The following is an 11,728-nucleotide window of genomic DNA, read 5'->3' as shown; positions in this document are numbered from 1 at the left end:
TTAGAAATGGAACCAGAAGCCCTTTGAGAGCCCCTGAGAAGGGGACCAGACCTTTCAGAAATTGTCCTCTGGAATGGTCTTGTGAAACTGAGATGGAGACTCCTTATTAAGCTATCCTGGCTCTTTCCAAGGAAAAATCCATGCTTTTGGATAGTTGTGCTAACCTCTACCACGCAGTTAATAGATTGACCCAATGTGGCCAAGAAAATATAGCAATCTTCATTAGAATAACAATACATGAATAAAATGCATCCTTAATGGGAAGATCATTCATGTTGAGAACTGTAAATAGCTTTGCTTTCCTTTCCATTTTCTATATGGCTCCCTTTGTACCCATACATACAGTAATCGACCTGGAATCCCATCTGCTTAAGAGCATGATATGGCCTTTTAAAAACATAAACTTTAAAATTTCTGAATAGTTTTAGATTTATGGAAAAATTGCAAAGTAGTACAGAGTTCCCATACACCCACTTTTCTCTATTATTAACGTCTTTTACTAATATGATACAATCGTTACAACTAATAAACCAATACTGATACTTTGTTACTAATTAAAGTCTATACTTTATTAATATTTTCTGTTTTTTTTTTCCCCTAATGTCCTTTTTCTGTTCCAGGATTCCATCCAGGATATCACATTTAGTCACTGTGTCTCCCTAGGCTCTTCTTAGCTGTGACAGTTTCTCAGACTTCCTTGGTTTTTTGATGACCTTGACCATTTTGAGGAATACTGGTCAGGTATTTTGTAGCATGTCCCTCAATCGGGATTTGCCTGATGTTTTCTCTCATGATTAGATTGGGGTTATGGGTTTTGGGGAGGAAGAGCACAAAGGGAAAGTGTCTTTTTTTTTTTTTAAAGATTTTATTTATTTATCTGACAGATAGAGAGACAGCGAGAGCGGGAACACAAGCAGGGGGAGCAGGAGAGGGAGAGGCAGGCTTCCCGCCGAGCAGGGACCCCAATGTGGGGCTCGATCCCAGGACCCTGGGATCATGACCTGAGCCGAAGGCAGACACTTAACGACTGAGCCACCCGGGCGCCCCTGGAAAAGTGTCATTTTTATCAAGACTTATCCAGGGCAAATACTATTAACCTGACTTATCGTTGTTGATGTTGACTTTAATCACCTGCCTGAGAGAGTGTTTGTCAGATTTCACTATAATGTTATTCTTTTCCCTCTCTTCCTGTATTGTCCTCTCTGGAAGGAGGTCACGATGTGGAGTCCACACTTAAGTATGCCTTACCGCCTTGAGAGTTGGAATATCTACACAAATAATCTGGGATTCTTCTGCATTGGAGATTTTTCTAATCTTTCTACTTATTTATTCAATCAGTTATTAATATCACCATGAACTCATGGATATTAACTCTATTTTTTGGATTATAGTTCAATACTACTTTATTTTGTTGCTCAAATTGCCCCAGCTTTGGTCAATGGAGACTCTTTCAGTTGGTTCCTATGTCCCTTTGACAAGCCCCCATCATTGTGGGGGCTTGTTTTCTGGGGGAGCACTCCCTTAGTTTCTGGCACTACACTATGTCCCAGGCTCATCTTGTATATTTCCTGCTCCAGTCCTAGAATCAGCCATTTCTACAAGAATCACTGGATCCTTATATTGGAGAACAGTTTAAGAAACCAAGATCTATGTGCTAGATGTGATCAGTTTGACTGCTTTTAAACCATCCACCCTTTTCCTAAACATACACCTTTTCTCAGCTCTAACTTTGGACAAAACTCTGGAGTAGACAAGACTAATGAAATACAAATGATTCTATTAATCCACAGTCCAAGAGAAGTGCTTTCCATGGGATACAAATAGAACTCCGTGGTAATTAGAAGGTGGAAGGAGACTTCCAACTGGACATACATCTCACAGAAGTCTTTGTTCTTTTAAAAAAGATTTTATTTATTTATTTATTTGAGTGAGAGAGATAGCAAGAGAGAGCACAAGCAGGGGGCAGGGAGAGGGAGAAGCAGACTCTCTGCTGAGCGGGGAGCCTGACTCAGGGCTCGATCATGACCTGAGCCCAAGACAGATGCTTGACCGACTGAGCCACCCAGGTGCCCCAGTCTTTGTTCTTGATTCTAGACTTTACCTCCCATCTTCTAGATCCATATCTTAGTTGCTCTGCTCATATCTACCCTTCCATATGAGAGTCTGTAATATTAGCCTGACCTGAATTTGAATTCTGGCCCTGCTACTTACTAGCTAAATGACCTAGGGTGAGTGGCTTACCTGCACTGAACCTCAATTTCTTCATCTGTAGACTGGGGATTGTGATGCCAACAGGAAGAGGCCTTTGGGAAGACTAAGGAGAAGACATGTGACATGCCTGGCACATTGTCTGGCACAGTCAGGCACGGCAAATGTTGGCAAACAAAATAGTAATGACAGCTAGTGTCCCTCTTGGGGCAACATTGTCTTGGAATGGTAGCTGGTTCCTAGGACAGAGATGCAGAAGAGGCTATAATTAATACAAGTTGTAAGGGTAGAAGCCAAGAAGTAGCAGTGGAATAGCCTGATTCCTGGGGTCACAGTCAGGTCTGCCCTGCAGATGACGTTGCCTTTGAGAAGTAAACTATAAATAATCAGGGTCTTAGGGTCATCTGGTGTTTGGTGGCTCAGCACAAGCTCTAGCATGAGGAGGTAGGGCATCTGCTGCAAAAAAACCCCATGACTCATGCTCATCAAAATGTATTAGTGCAGCCTCCAACAACAACATCTGCTTGATGTTCCAGAAGGGATCCTCATGCTAGGCCTCCCTACCTCAGAGCTGCTCCCCTAGACAGGGACAATGTACTTAACAAATGGTTTTCCATTCTGTTTTCCTACAGGATTTAAACTAAACCCCTTCAGAGAGACTTGAGATCTTTTAAGAGCAGACAAAACATAGATGTCATCAATTTTCCCTTGGGTTAGGTGTATCTCAGAAGCCCTAAAACAGAGCCTAATATGGAGGTTGTGGTTGTCCAGTTTGGTGTTTTTTGATACCCGAGAGAGGGTGTGGCAGTCTCATTTGACGTTTTTCTTTCACCTGAGAAGCAGTGATTCTCAAGGTGTGGTCCCTGGACCAACAGCAGCAGTAGCATCTGGGAACTTGTTAGAAAGAAATTCTTGGGTCCCATCCCAGGTCTACTGAATCTGAAACTCTGGAGGTGAGCCCTGCCTCTCTCCTCTGCCCACTACAGTCTATGTTTTAACAAGTCCTCCAAGTGATTCAGATGTCAACTGAAGTTTAAGAATCATTGATCAAAAAGATGCGGTTCTTTCCAAAACTTTCTATTTTAAACCTAAAGGTATTCTGAACGCTAAGCAACTTAAGAGATTGACTGTCTCTGTGCATGCCATTAATTAGGTGCAGATTAAATATTTATTGGATGAATGAATTAAAAAATATTGACACTGACAGCACCAAGTGTCACCAAGTGACAGCACCTGGCTAGGATGTGGAGTGATGGAAACTCTCATTCATTGTTGGTTACAATACAAAATGGTACAGCACTTTTGGAAGTCAGTTTGAGAGTTTATTATAAAACTAAACATACTCTTACCATAAAACCCAGCAATTGTACTCCTTGATGTTTCCCCAGAGGACCTGAAAACTTATCTTTACCCAATAACCTGCACACGGGTGTTTGTAGCAGCTTTACTCATACTTGCCAAGAAGTAGAAGCAACCAAGATATCCTTCAGTAGGTGAAAGGATAAGTAGACTGTGGTGCATCCAGACAGTAGTATATTATTAAGTGATAGAAAGAAATTAGCTATCAAGCTATGAAAAGACATAGAAAAAACTTAAATGCATATTGCTAAGTGAAGAAAGTCAATCTGAGAAGACTACGTGTTGTATGACTCCAACTCTATGACATTCTGAAAAAGGCAAAGCTATGGAGACAGGAAGAAGATCAATGGTGGTCAGGGGTTTGGGGGAAGGAGGAGTTAGGTGGAGCACAGGGAATTTTTAGGGCAGTTAAACTACTCTGTGTGATACTACAATGGTGGATATATGTCATTATATATTTGTCCAAACCCATATACTATACTACACAAAGATAAGTCCTAAGGTAAACTATGGACTTCAGTTAATAATAATTTTATTAATATTGGCTTATCAACCATAACAAATGTACCACCCTAGTGCAAGATGCTACCACTGAGCCTTACTAACCCACACATTGGGGTTAGCCCATCAGATACATAAGTAAACTGATTCAAAAGCATCTTGTTTCTTTGGAAGTATAAGCTCTTGGAAGAAGAGGGGTCTTCTTTCCAAAAAGAAAGAAGAAGAGGGGTCTTTCTAGCTCCTACATGTACTGGTGCAATGAGCACTCAATGGAATTGTGCCTGTCCCCTTTGTGAAATTCCAGATCCTTGGGGAATGGCTTGGGAAATTGGTGGATAAATTTCGATAGTTGGATTGTGTGGCAGATGAAGGCCTTGGATACTGCTCCTTGTGGGGTGAATTAGTTCTGTCAAATGTTTTTTCTGCATCAATTGAAAGATCATATGGTTCTTGTCTTTTCTTTTATTAATGTGATGTATCACATTGATTGATTTGTGAATGTTGAACCACCCTTGCAGCCCAGGAATAAATCCCACTTCGTCATGGTGAATAATCCTTTTAATGTACTGTTGGATCCTATTGGCTAGTATGTGGGTGAGAATTTTGGCATCCAGGGGTTTGGTTTAAAACTCTCCATAGAGTAGGGATAGAGGGAACATACCTCAATATCATAAAAGCCATCTATGCAAAGCCCACATCAAATATCATTCTCAATAGAGAAAAACTGAGAGCTTTCCCCCTAAGGTCAGGGACAAGAGAGGGATGCCACTTTCACCACTGTTGTTCAACATAGTACTAGAAGTCCTAGCCTCAGCAATCAGAAAACAAAAAGAAATAAAAGGCATTCAAATTGGCAAAGAAGAAGTCAAACTCTCTCTCTTCGCAGATGACATAATACTTTATGTGGAAAACCCAAAAGACTCCACCCAAAAATTGTTAGAACTCATACAGGAATTCAGCAACGTGGCAGGATATAAAATCAATGCACAGAAATCAGTTGCATTTCTATACACTAACAATGAGACAGAAGAAAGAGAAATTAAGGAATTGATCCCATTTACATTTGCACCAAAACCCATAAGATACCTGGGAATAAACCTAACCAAAGAGGTAAAGAATCTGTACTCTAAAAACTATAGAACACTTATGAAAGAAATGGAGGAAGACACAAAGAAATGGAAAAATATTCTGTGCTCATGGATTGAAAGTATAAATATTGTTAAAACATCTATGCTACCCAGAGCAATCTACACATTCAATGCAATAGCTATCAAAATACCATTGAGATTTTTCACAGAGCTGGAGCAAAAATCCTAAAATTTGTATGGAACCAAAAAAGGCCCTGAATGGCCAGAGGAATGTTGAAAAAGAAACATCACAATGCCAGAATTCAAGCTCTATTACAAAGCTGCAATCATCAAGACAGTATGGTACTGGCACAAAAACAGACACATAAATCAATGAAACAGAATAGAGAGCCCAGAAATGGACCCTCAACTCTATGGTCAACCCACCTTTGACAAAGCAGGAAAGTCTCTTCAATAAATGGTGCTGGGAAAATTGGACAGCCACATGTAGAAGAATGAATCTGGAGCATTTTCTTACACCATACACAAAGATAAACTCAAAATGGATGAAAGACCTAAATATGAGACAGGAATCCATCAAAATCCTAGAGGAGAACACAGGCAGCAACCTCTGTGACCTCGGCCACAGCAACCTCTGTGACCTCGGCTGCAGCAACTTCTTGCTAGACACGTCTCCAAAGGCAAGGGAAACAAAAGCAAAATGAACTATTGGGACTTCATCAAGATAAAAAGCTTCTGCACAGCAAAGGAAACAGTCAACAAAACTAAAAGGCAATCTACGGAACGGGAGAAGATATTTGCAAATGACATATCAGATAAAGGGCTAGTATCCAAAATCTGTAAAGAACTTATCAAACTCAACACCCAAAGAACCAATAATCCAATGAAGAAATGGGCAGAAGACATGAACGGACATTTTTCCGAAGAAGACATCCAAATGGACAACAGACACATGATAAAGTGCTCAACATCGCTCGGCATCAGGGAAATCCAAATCAAAACCTCAATGAGATACCACCTCACACCCGTCAGAATGGCTAAAATTAACAAGTCAGGAAATGACAGATGTTGGCAAGGATGCGGAGAAAGGGGAACCCTCCTACACTGTTGGTGGGAATGCAAGCTGGTGCAGCCACTCTGGAAAACATTATGGAGGTTCCTCAGAAAGTTGAAAATAGAGCTACCGCACAACCCAGCAATTGCACTACTGGATATTTACCCCAAAGATACAAATGTAGTGATCTGAAGGGACACCTGCACCCCAATGGTTATAGCCGCAATGTCCACAATAGCCTAACTGTAGAAGGAACCAAGATGTCCTTCAACAGATGAATGGATAAAGAAGATGTGATATATATACATAATGGAATATTAGCCACCAGAAAAGATAAATATCTACCATTTACATGGACGTAAATGGAACTGGAGGGTATTATGCTGAGCAAAGTCAGTCAGTCAGAAAGAGGCAATTATCATGTGCTTCACGCGTACGTGGAATATAAGAAACAGCACAGAGGATCATAGGGGAAGGGAGGGAAAACTGAATGCGAAGTCATCAGAGAGGGAGAAAAACTATGAGAGACTCTTAACTCTAGGAAATAAACTGAGGGTTGCTGGAGGGAAGGTGGGTGGGGGGATAGGATAATTGTGTGATGGGCATTAAGGAGGGCACGTGATGTGATGAACACTGGCTATTATATGCAACTGACATATTACTGAACACTGCATCTGAAACAAATGATGTTACTATAAGTTGGCTAATTGAATTTCAATTAAAAAAAAAACAACTGTTCTGAAGAAGTTTGGTGTTTTCCTTAAGATGATGAGTTGAAGCTTCTGTGTGACATAACCACAGTTTGCATGCATAGAAACATTCCAGTAATATTAACTATGTGGCTTTTCTAATTTTTTTTCTGTTTAACAAATATTTATTGAACCGTCAGAAGTGTGAGTGCTGGCACAAATCCCCAACCGATCCCCAACTCCTATGATAATCGAGAATTTTATTCTTGGGTTCCTCCAGTTTTCTAAGGATGGGATGGCTGGATGAGTGGGATGCTCACTGTACATGCTGTGTTCCAAAGATCTATTCAGAGTAACATGGGCACATGGGGGAGCTGTCAGAGGGACACGGGCTCAGGCAGTGGTACCTCCCACAGGCACGTGTATTCACGCCAGGAAGGAAATGGCCCTTCTACAAGGGTACAGCCATGCTCCTTCCCATCTAACAGAGCCGGCTGAAATTTACAGCCCGACTGATGTTCCATCTGATGTGTTCTCCAGCTGAAGCTGGTTAATGATGACCATGAGCAGGTGCAGGACCAAAGCTTTCAAAGCTTTACCTCTTTTATCAGCATTCCTGATTTTATAAACAACAAAGCCCATCAACCCCCTTCCTATCCAAATCTCCTCCTAAACTTGGATGTAGTAGGGCTTCATGGGGGTCCAAACATTTTAAATAAGACTTTGAAGCATCTCGGCACAAGACCACCGGCTCAGGTCACCCTGACTGCGTGGCCAGCGCCTCGGAGAGTGGGCTTTTCTAATCTTGAAAAATGCATTTTTCCTTGGCAATATTGGCAAAGAGGTCTGCTAGAGAAACAGTGGAAAGTGTAGCATCATTTTTTTTTAGGACCGAAATGGATGCAGCTAAAACTCTATATTTTTAGCCGCAGGTGGCCCTATAGTAGTTCTGGCTAACGAGATGAAAAGTGCATGTGGTGGGGTGGGGCTTCTAGGAAAGCTCTTTGAAAGACGGCACCTTTGTCCTCTGTCCTTACCTTTTTTTTTTTTTTTTGCTTGGAATGCTGATGCAATGCTGGAGGTGGCGCTGTCATCTTATAGCCATGAGGTAACAATGAACAAAGGCTAGGCGAGCAGAAAGCTAGAACAAACAGCAGTTCTAGATGGTGTTGTGCAGTTGTCCTACCAGTCCTGAAATGCTTATCGCTGGGTTTTTTACACTAGAAAAAAAAAACCCACTTAATTTGTTTAAGTTGGTATTTTGGGAGTTTCTGTTACTTGCCGTCAAAAGCAACATCTAACTGAATCAGAGGTATTTTCAGTCTATCCCAGAGGTAGAGGTTTGGCAGACCTGGGGATATTTTCTGCTATGTGACTTCGGGTATACTGCCTCACATACTTTAGATACAACCATAATACCTGCTGCTGGATTGTTTTAAGGATTACTTGGAAATAAGACATTTGTACATACTAAGAACTAGTAGATGTAGTACAAGACTAGAGTTGTCTCCCACTACAGATACAGGACACACAGTCATGTGCAAGAACTTTTGAAAATAGAGTAGGATCTGGCAATGTTGTGTCTTGGACATTTTGAATATTATTCTGGACTTCACTGTCACATCAGATTCAAGGTCACCTGATGCCAAGTGAATCTGCCCAGGCCTAACCACAGACTATTTTCCGGTCCCTCAGCCCCCTTCTGGGGGATGATGCCTGTGGATAACTCTAGGGGAACTACCTCTACCCCACATCAGCCCCTTACAGAGCCAGACTGTTATGTGGAGAGAATAGGCTATATGATTCTTGTCCCTGAGGCCATCCCCTGGGACTCTGCCGATTGCACCACAAGTAGACAAACAAGCTGAAGGGACTCATTCTGTAGGCTGGCCAAAAGCCTAGCAAGGATCCTAGTAGGAAAGCTCTTCCCGTGAGGGGCAGTAGCTGGAGAAAAACACCAGCCTCCTGGCTGGTCAACCCTCAGTATTGCCTGGCAAGTTGATTTCCGTGCCACGGATCCATGTTTTCTGACCATTTTGAATGTTCTTATCTCTCCTCAGAACTTCCCTTCTCATTCTCATCTGAAGATAGTACTTCTGATTTGAGTGGGGGGAAAAAAAGAACCATCTCATCCTCCCAGAACTGAGTCTGTACCCTTTGCTCTGCCTGCCTTCCTGTTACCGGGGATGAAATGCACCTGCGCCTTGCAGAGGCCCGCCCTCACCTGGGCCCTGGGGACCCCGTTCTCTCGTCACTCTGGAACATCCCCCTAGAACAGCCCTTCTCCTTCTGTCCTGTGTCATCACATCCAACTGTCCTTCCTTTCTGGATCATTCTTTGTGCAAACATGCTTTGATCTCCTCATCTGAAAACAGCCCCAGCAACAACACCCTTCCTCGAGCCTGAGTCTGAGTCCCCTCCACTTTCCACTTCGCTTCTGTGCTTTTCTCCTCCTGCTCTGTCCTCACGGTTCCCATCGCCCTGCCTCCTGTCCATCTGGAATTCACTCCAGGCAGACTTCTCTCCCCCCCACTCCCCTGCAACTGCTTGTATCACCTGATGACTTCTTTGTTGCCGAAGCCAATGGCCAATTCTCAGTCCTCAGCTTCCACAAACTGTTGGCAGTATCTCACAGAAATGATCATTCCCTTTTTGGAAAACTGTCTTCGCTCGGTCTCTTCACTGTGGGAGATAGTAACATGCTTTTATAATATGATGGGAGCTCGGGTTTGGCAAGGGCTTTATTTCATTGACAGCTATGTGTCCAGCATGCAGGATATGAGGCATACATATGTATTTGTTGCATGGATGAATTTAGATCAGGGACCAGCAAAGTGACAGCTCACGGGACAATTCCAGCCCCTTGCCTGTTTTTGTAAATAAAGTTTTATTGGAACACAGCCATACTCGTTCATTTACAAATTGTCTATGGCTGCTTTCCCACTATGTCAGCAGAGTTGAGTAGTTGTGACAGAGACCATATGGCTGGCAAAGCCAAAAGGATTTACTATCTGGCCCTTTACAGAGAAAGCTTTCTGATTCCTGATTTAGATGATTATTTTGATTTCCACTATGTGCTGTGTGTGTGAGACCATGACCACAGATGATCAAATTGAAGATCCACATGGAGAGAAGAGAGCAACCTTTCTCACCCATAAGCATTATTAGGGTTTATCTGTGGCCGGAGCCCAGAAAGATTTTCCATAGTAAATAATTAATGGTGGTGGCGGCAAGGGGAGAAGATGAAAGTCAAAGAAAAAAAAATTAACCATTATTAACAAGAAAAACATTCCCTGAGCAACTATTTTATACCATGCACTTTGCATATTTTATGTCACTCATATGATCCCATGAGGCAGGCACTGCTGTCTCCATCTTACAGATGGGGAAACTGAAGCACATACAAGTTCAGTGTTTCGATGGAAGTCACATGGAGCTATGAAGTATCAGAAGGGGGGCGTTGATGCCAGTAGCTGGGGTAGACCAGCTGGCCCCGGTAGCAGCAATGACAACTGCAAACACACATTTAATGACATGGTGGCACCGTTCTCAGTCCAGCCCATCACCTGGGGAAACTGAGGCATGGGAAGACTGAGTGACTCGCCCAAACGACATGTCCCTGGTGAAGGGTGGGGCCGGGACTTGACCTGATAGTCTGGCTCTCATCTCTGATCCTCACCACTTTACCATAATGCATAATGTGCCCTCAATGAATATGTCACGAGCTAATGGATTTGCCCCAGATCTCCTGAATCCCAGCCTAGTGCCTTTGCCCCTGTTGTACAGCGGCCTCCTCTTTGAGGGCTGTGCAGCATTTTGCTTAAGGTAGAGCTGGCGAGGAGGGGGATCCATGGCCATCAACCTCATTTCCGCAGAAATTTCTAGAATGTTTCAGGATTTACTCATCCTCCGTCTACATTTTTATCTCTCTTGGGACATTGCCCATTCCCTTGGGGAAACTATGTTAATCACAGACGATAACATCTGTCTTCAGACTTGTGAATCATTTGCAGAAATGCTTATCAGGAGAGCACTGAGCCTTCTAGTTTCAAGGAATTTTTGGACAAAAGTCATTGAGGTAGATTTCTCACTCAAACTTGCCTACAGGTTTGAATTGTGCAGCAAAACATATTCCCCAGCTGACTGCTGTGCAAAGTATGGCTCTTCAGTGGGAGGTGAAGGGTTTTCCCCACGTGAAAGTTACTTAACCTGGAAAATGGGATTGGGTGTATTTCTTTCAAAATCAGAGGACACCATTATACATTTTGTGCACACTTGGCCATCTCTCAAGACTAGGACGGGGCATTCTCTGTCTGTGAAGGTGTGTTTTCAGGTTTCTGGTTGCAGGGAAAGGAAAAAGTGGAATCTTACTCTCTTTTGCAGGCCCCCATAACCAAGTACCAACAGTTTCAGTGGCTTAAACAATTATTTCTCAGTTCTGGAGGTTGGGGATTCCAAGATTAAGGTGCTGGCCAGTTCTGTTTCTGGTGAGAACTCTCTCCCTGGCTTGCGGACTGCTCCCTTCTTGCTGTATCTTTACATGGCTTTCAAGTTCAAGTTCCTTGGGTGCATGCTCATGGAGAGAGAGATCGCTCTTCCTCCTGCTCTTCTTAGAAGGCCACTGATCCTTATTAGATTAGGACCCCACCCTTTGACTTCATTTACTTACCTCCTAAAAGCCTTGTCTCTAGATATACTCACACTGGAGGGGCAGGGATTCCACATATGAATTTGGCAGGGGTGGGGGTGCAGGGAGGGGGGACAAAATCCAGTCCACAGTACTCTCTCCCTATCCCTGAGCACCATGCCATGTGACCTGACACCCTGAA

At 42.8% G+C, this 11,728-nt stretch overlaps 1 pseudogene; it reads right to left on the bottom strand.

Annotated features, from left to right (window-relative positions):
- Nucleotides 1-7,449: 7,449 nt before the first annotated feature.
- On the bottom strand, nt 7,450-7,631 carry LOC114217440 (ATP synthase F(0) complex subunit j, mitochondrial pseudogene; annotated as a pseudogene).
- Nucleotides 7,632-11,728: the final 4,097 nt, after the last annotated feature.

This window comes from Eumetopias jubatus, unplaced genomic scaffold (assembly GCF_037043125.1).
Source record: "Eumetopias jubatus isolate StellerSeaLion01/CBP00866 unplaced genomic scaffold, mEumJub1_p1.0 scaffold_1, whole genome shotgun sequence".
Lineage (NCBI taxonomy): Eukaryota > Metazoa > Chordata > Mammalia > Carnivora > Otariidae > Eumetopias > Eumetopias jubatus.
This window is presented reverse-complemented; position numbering and strand designations above follow the sequence as displayed.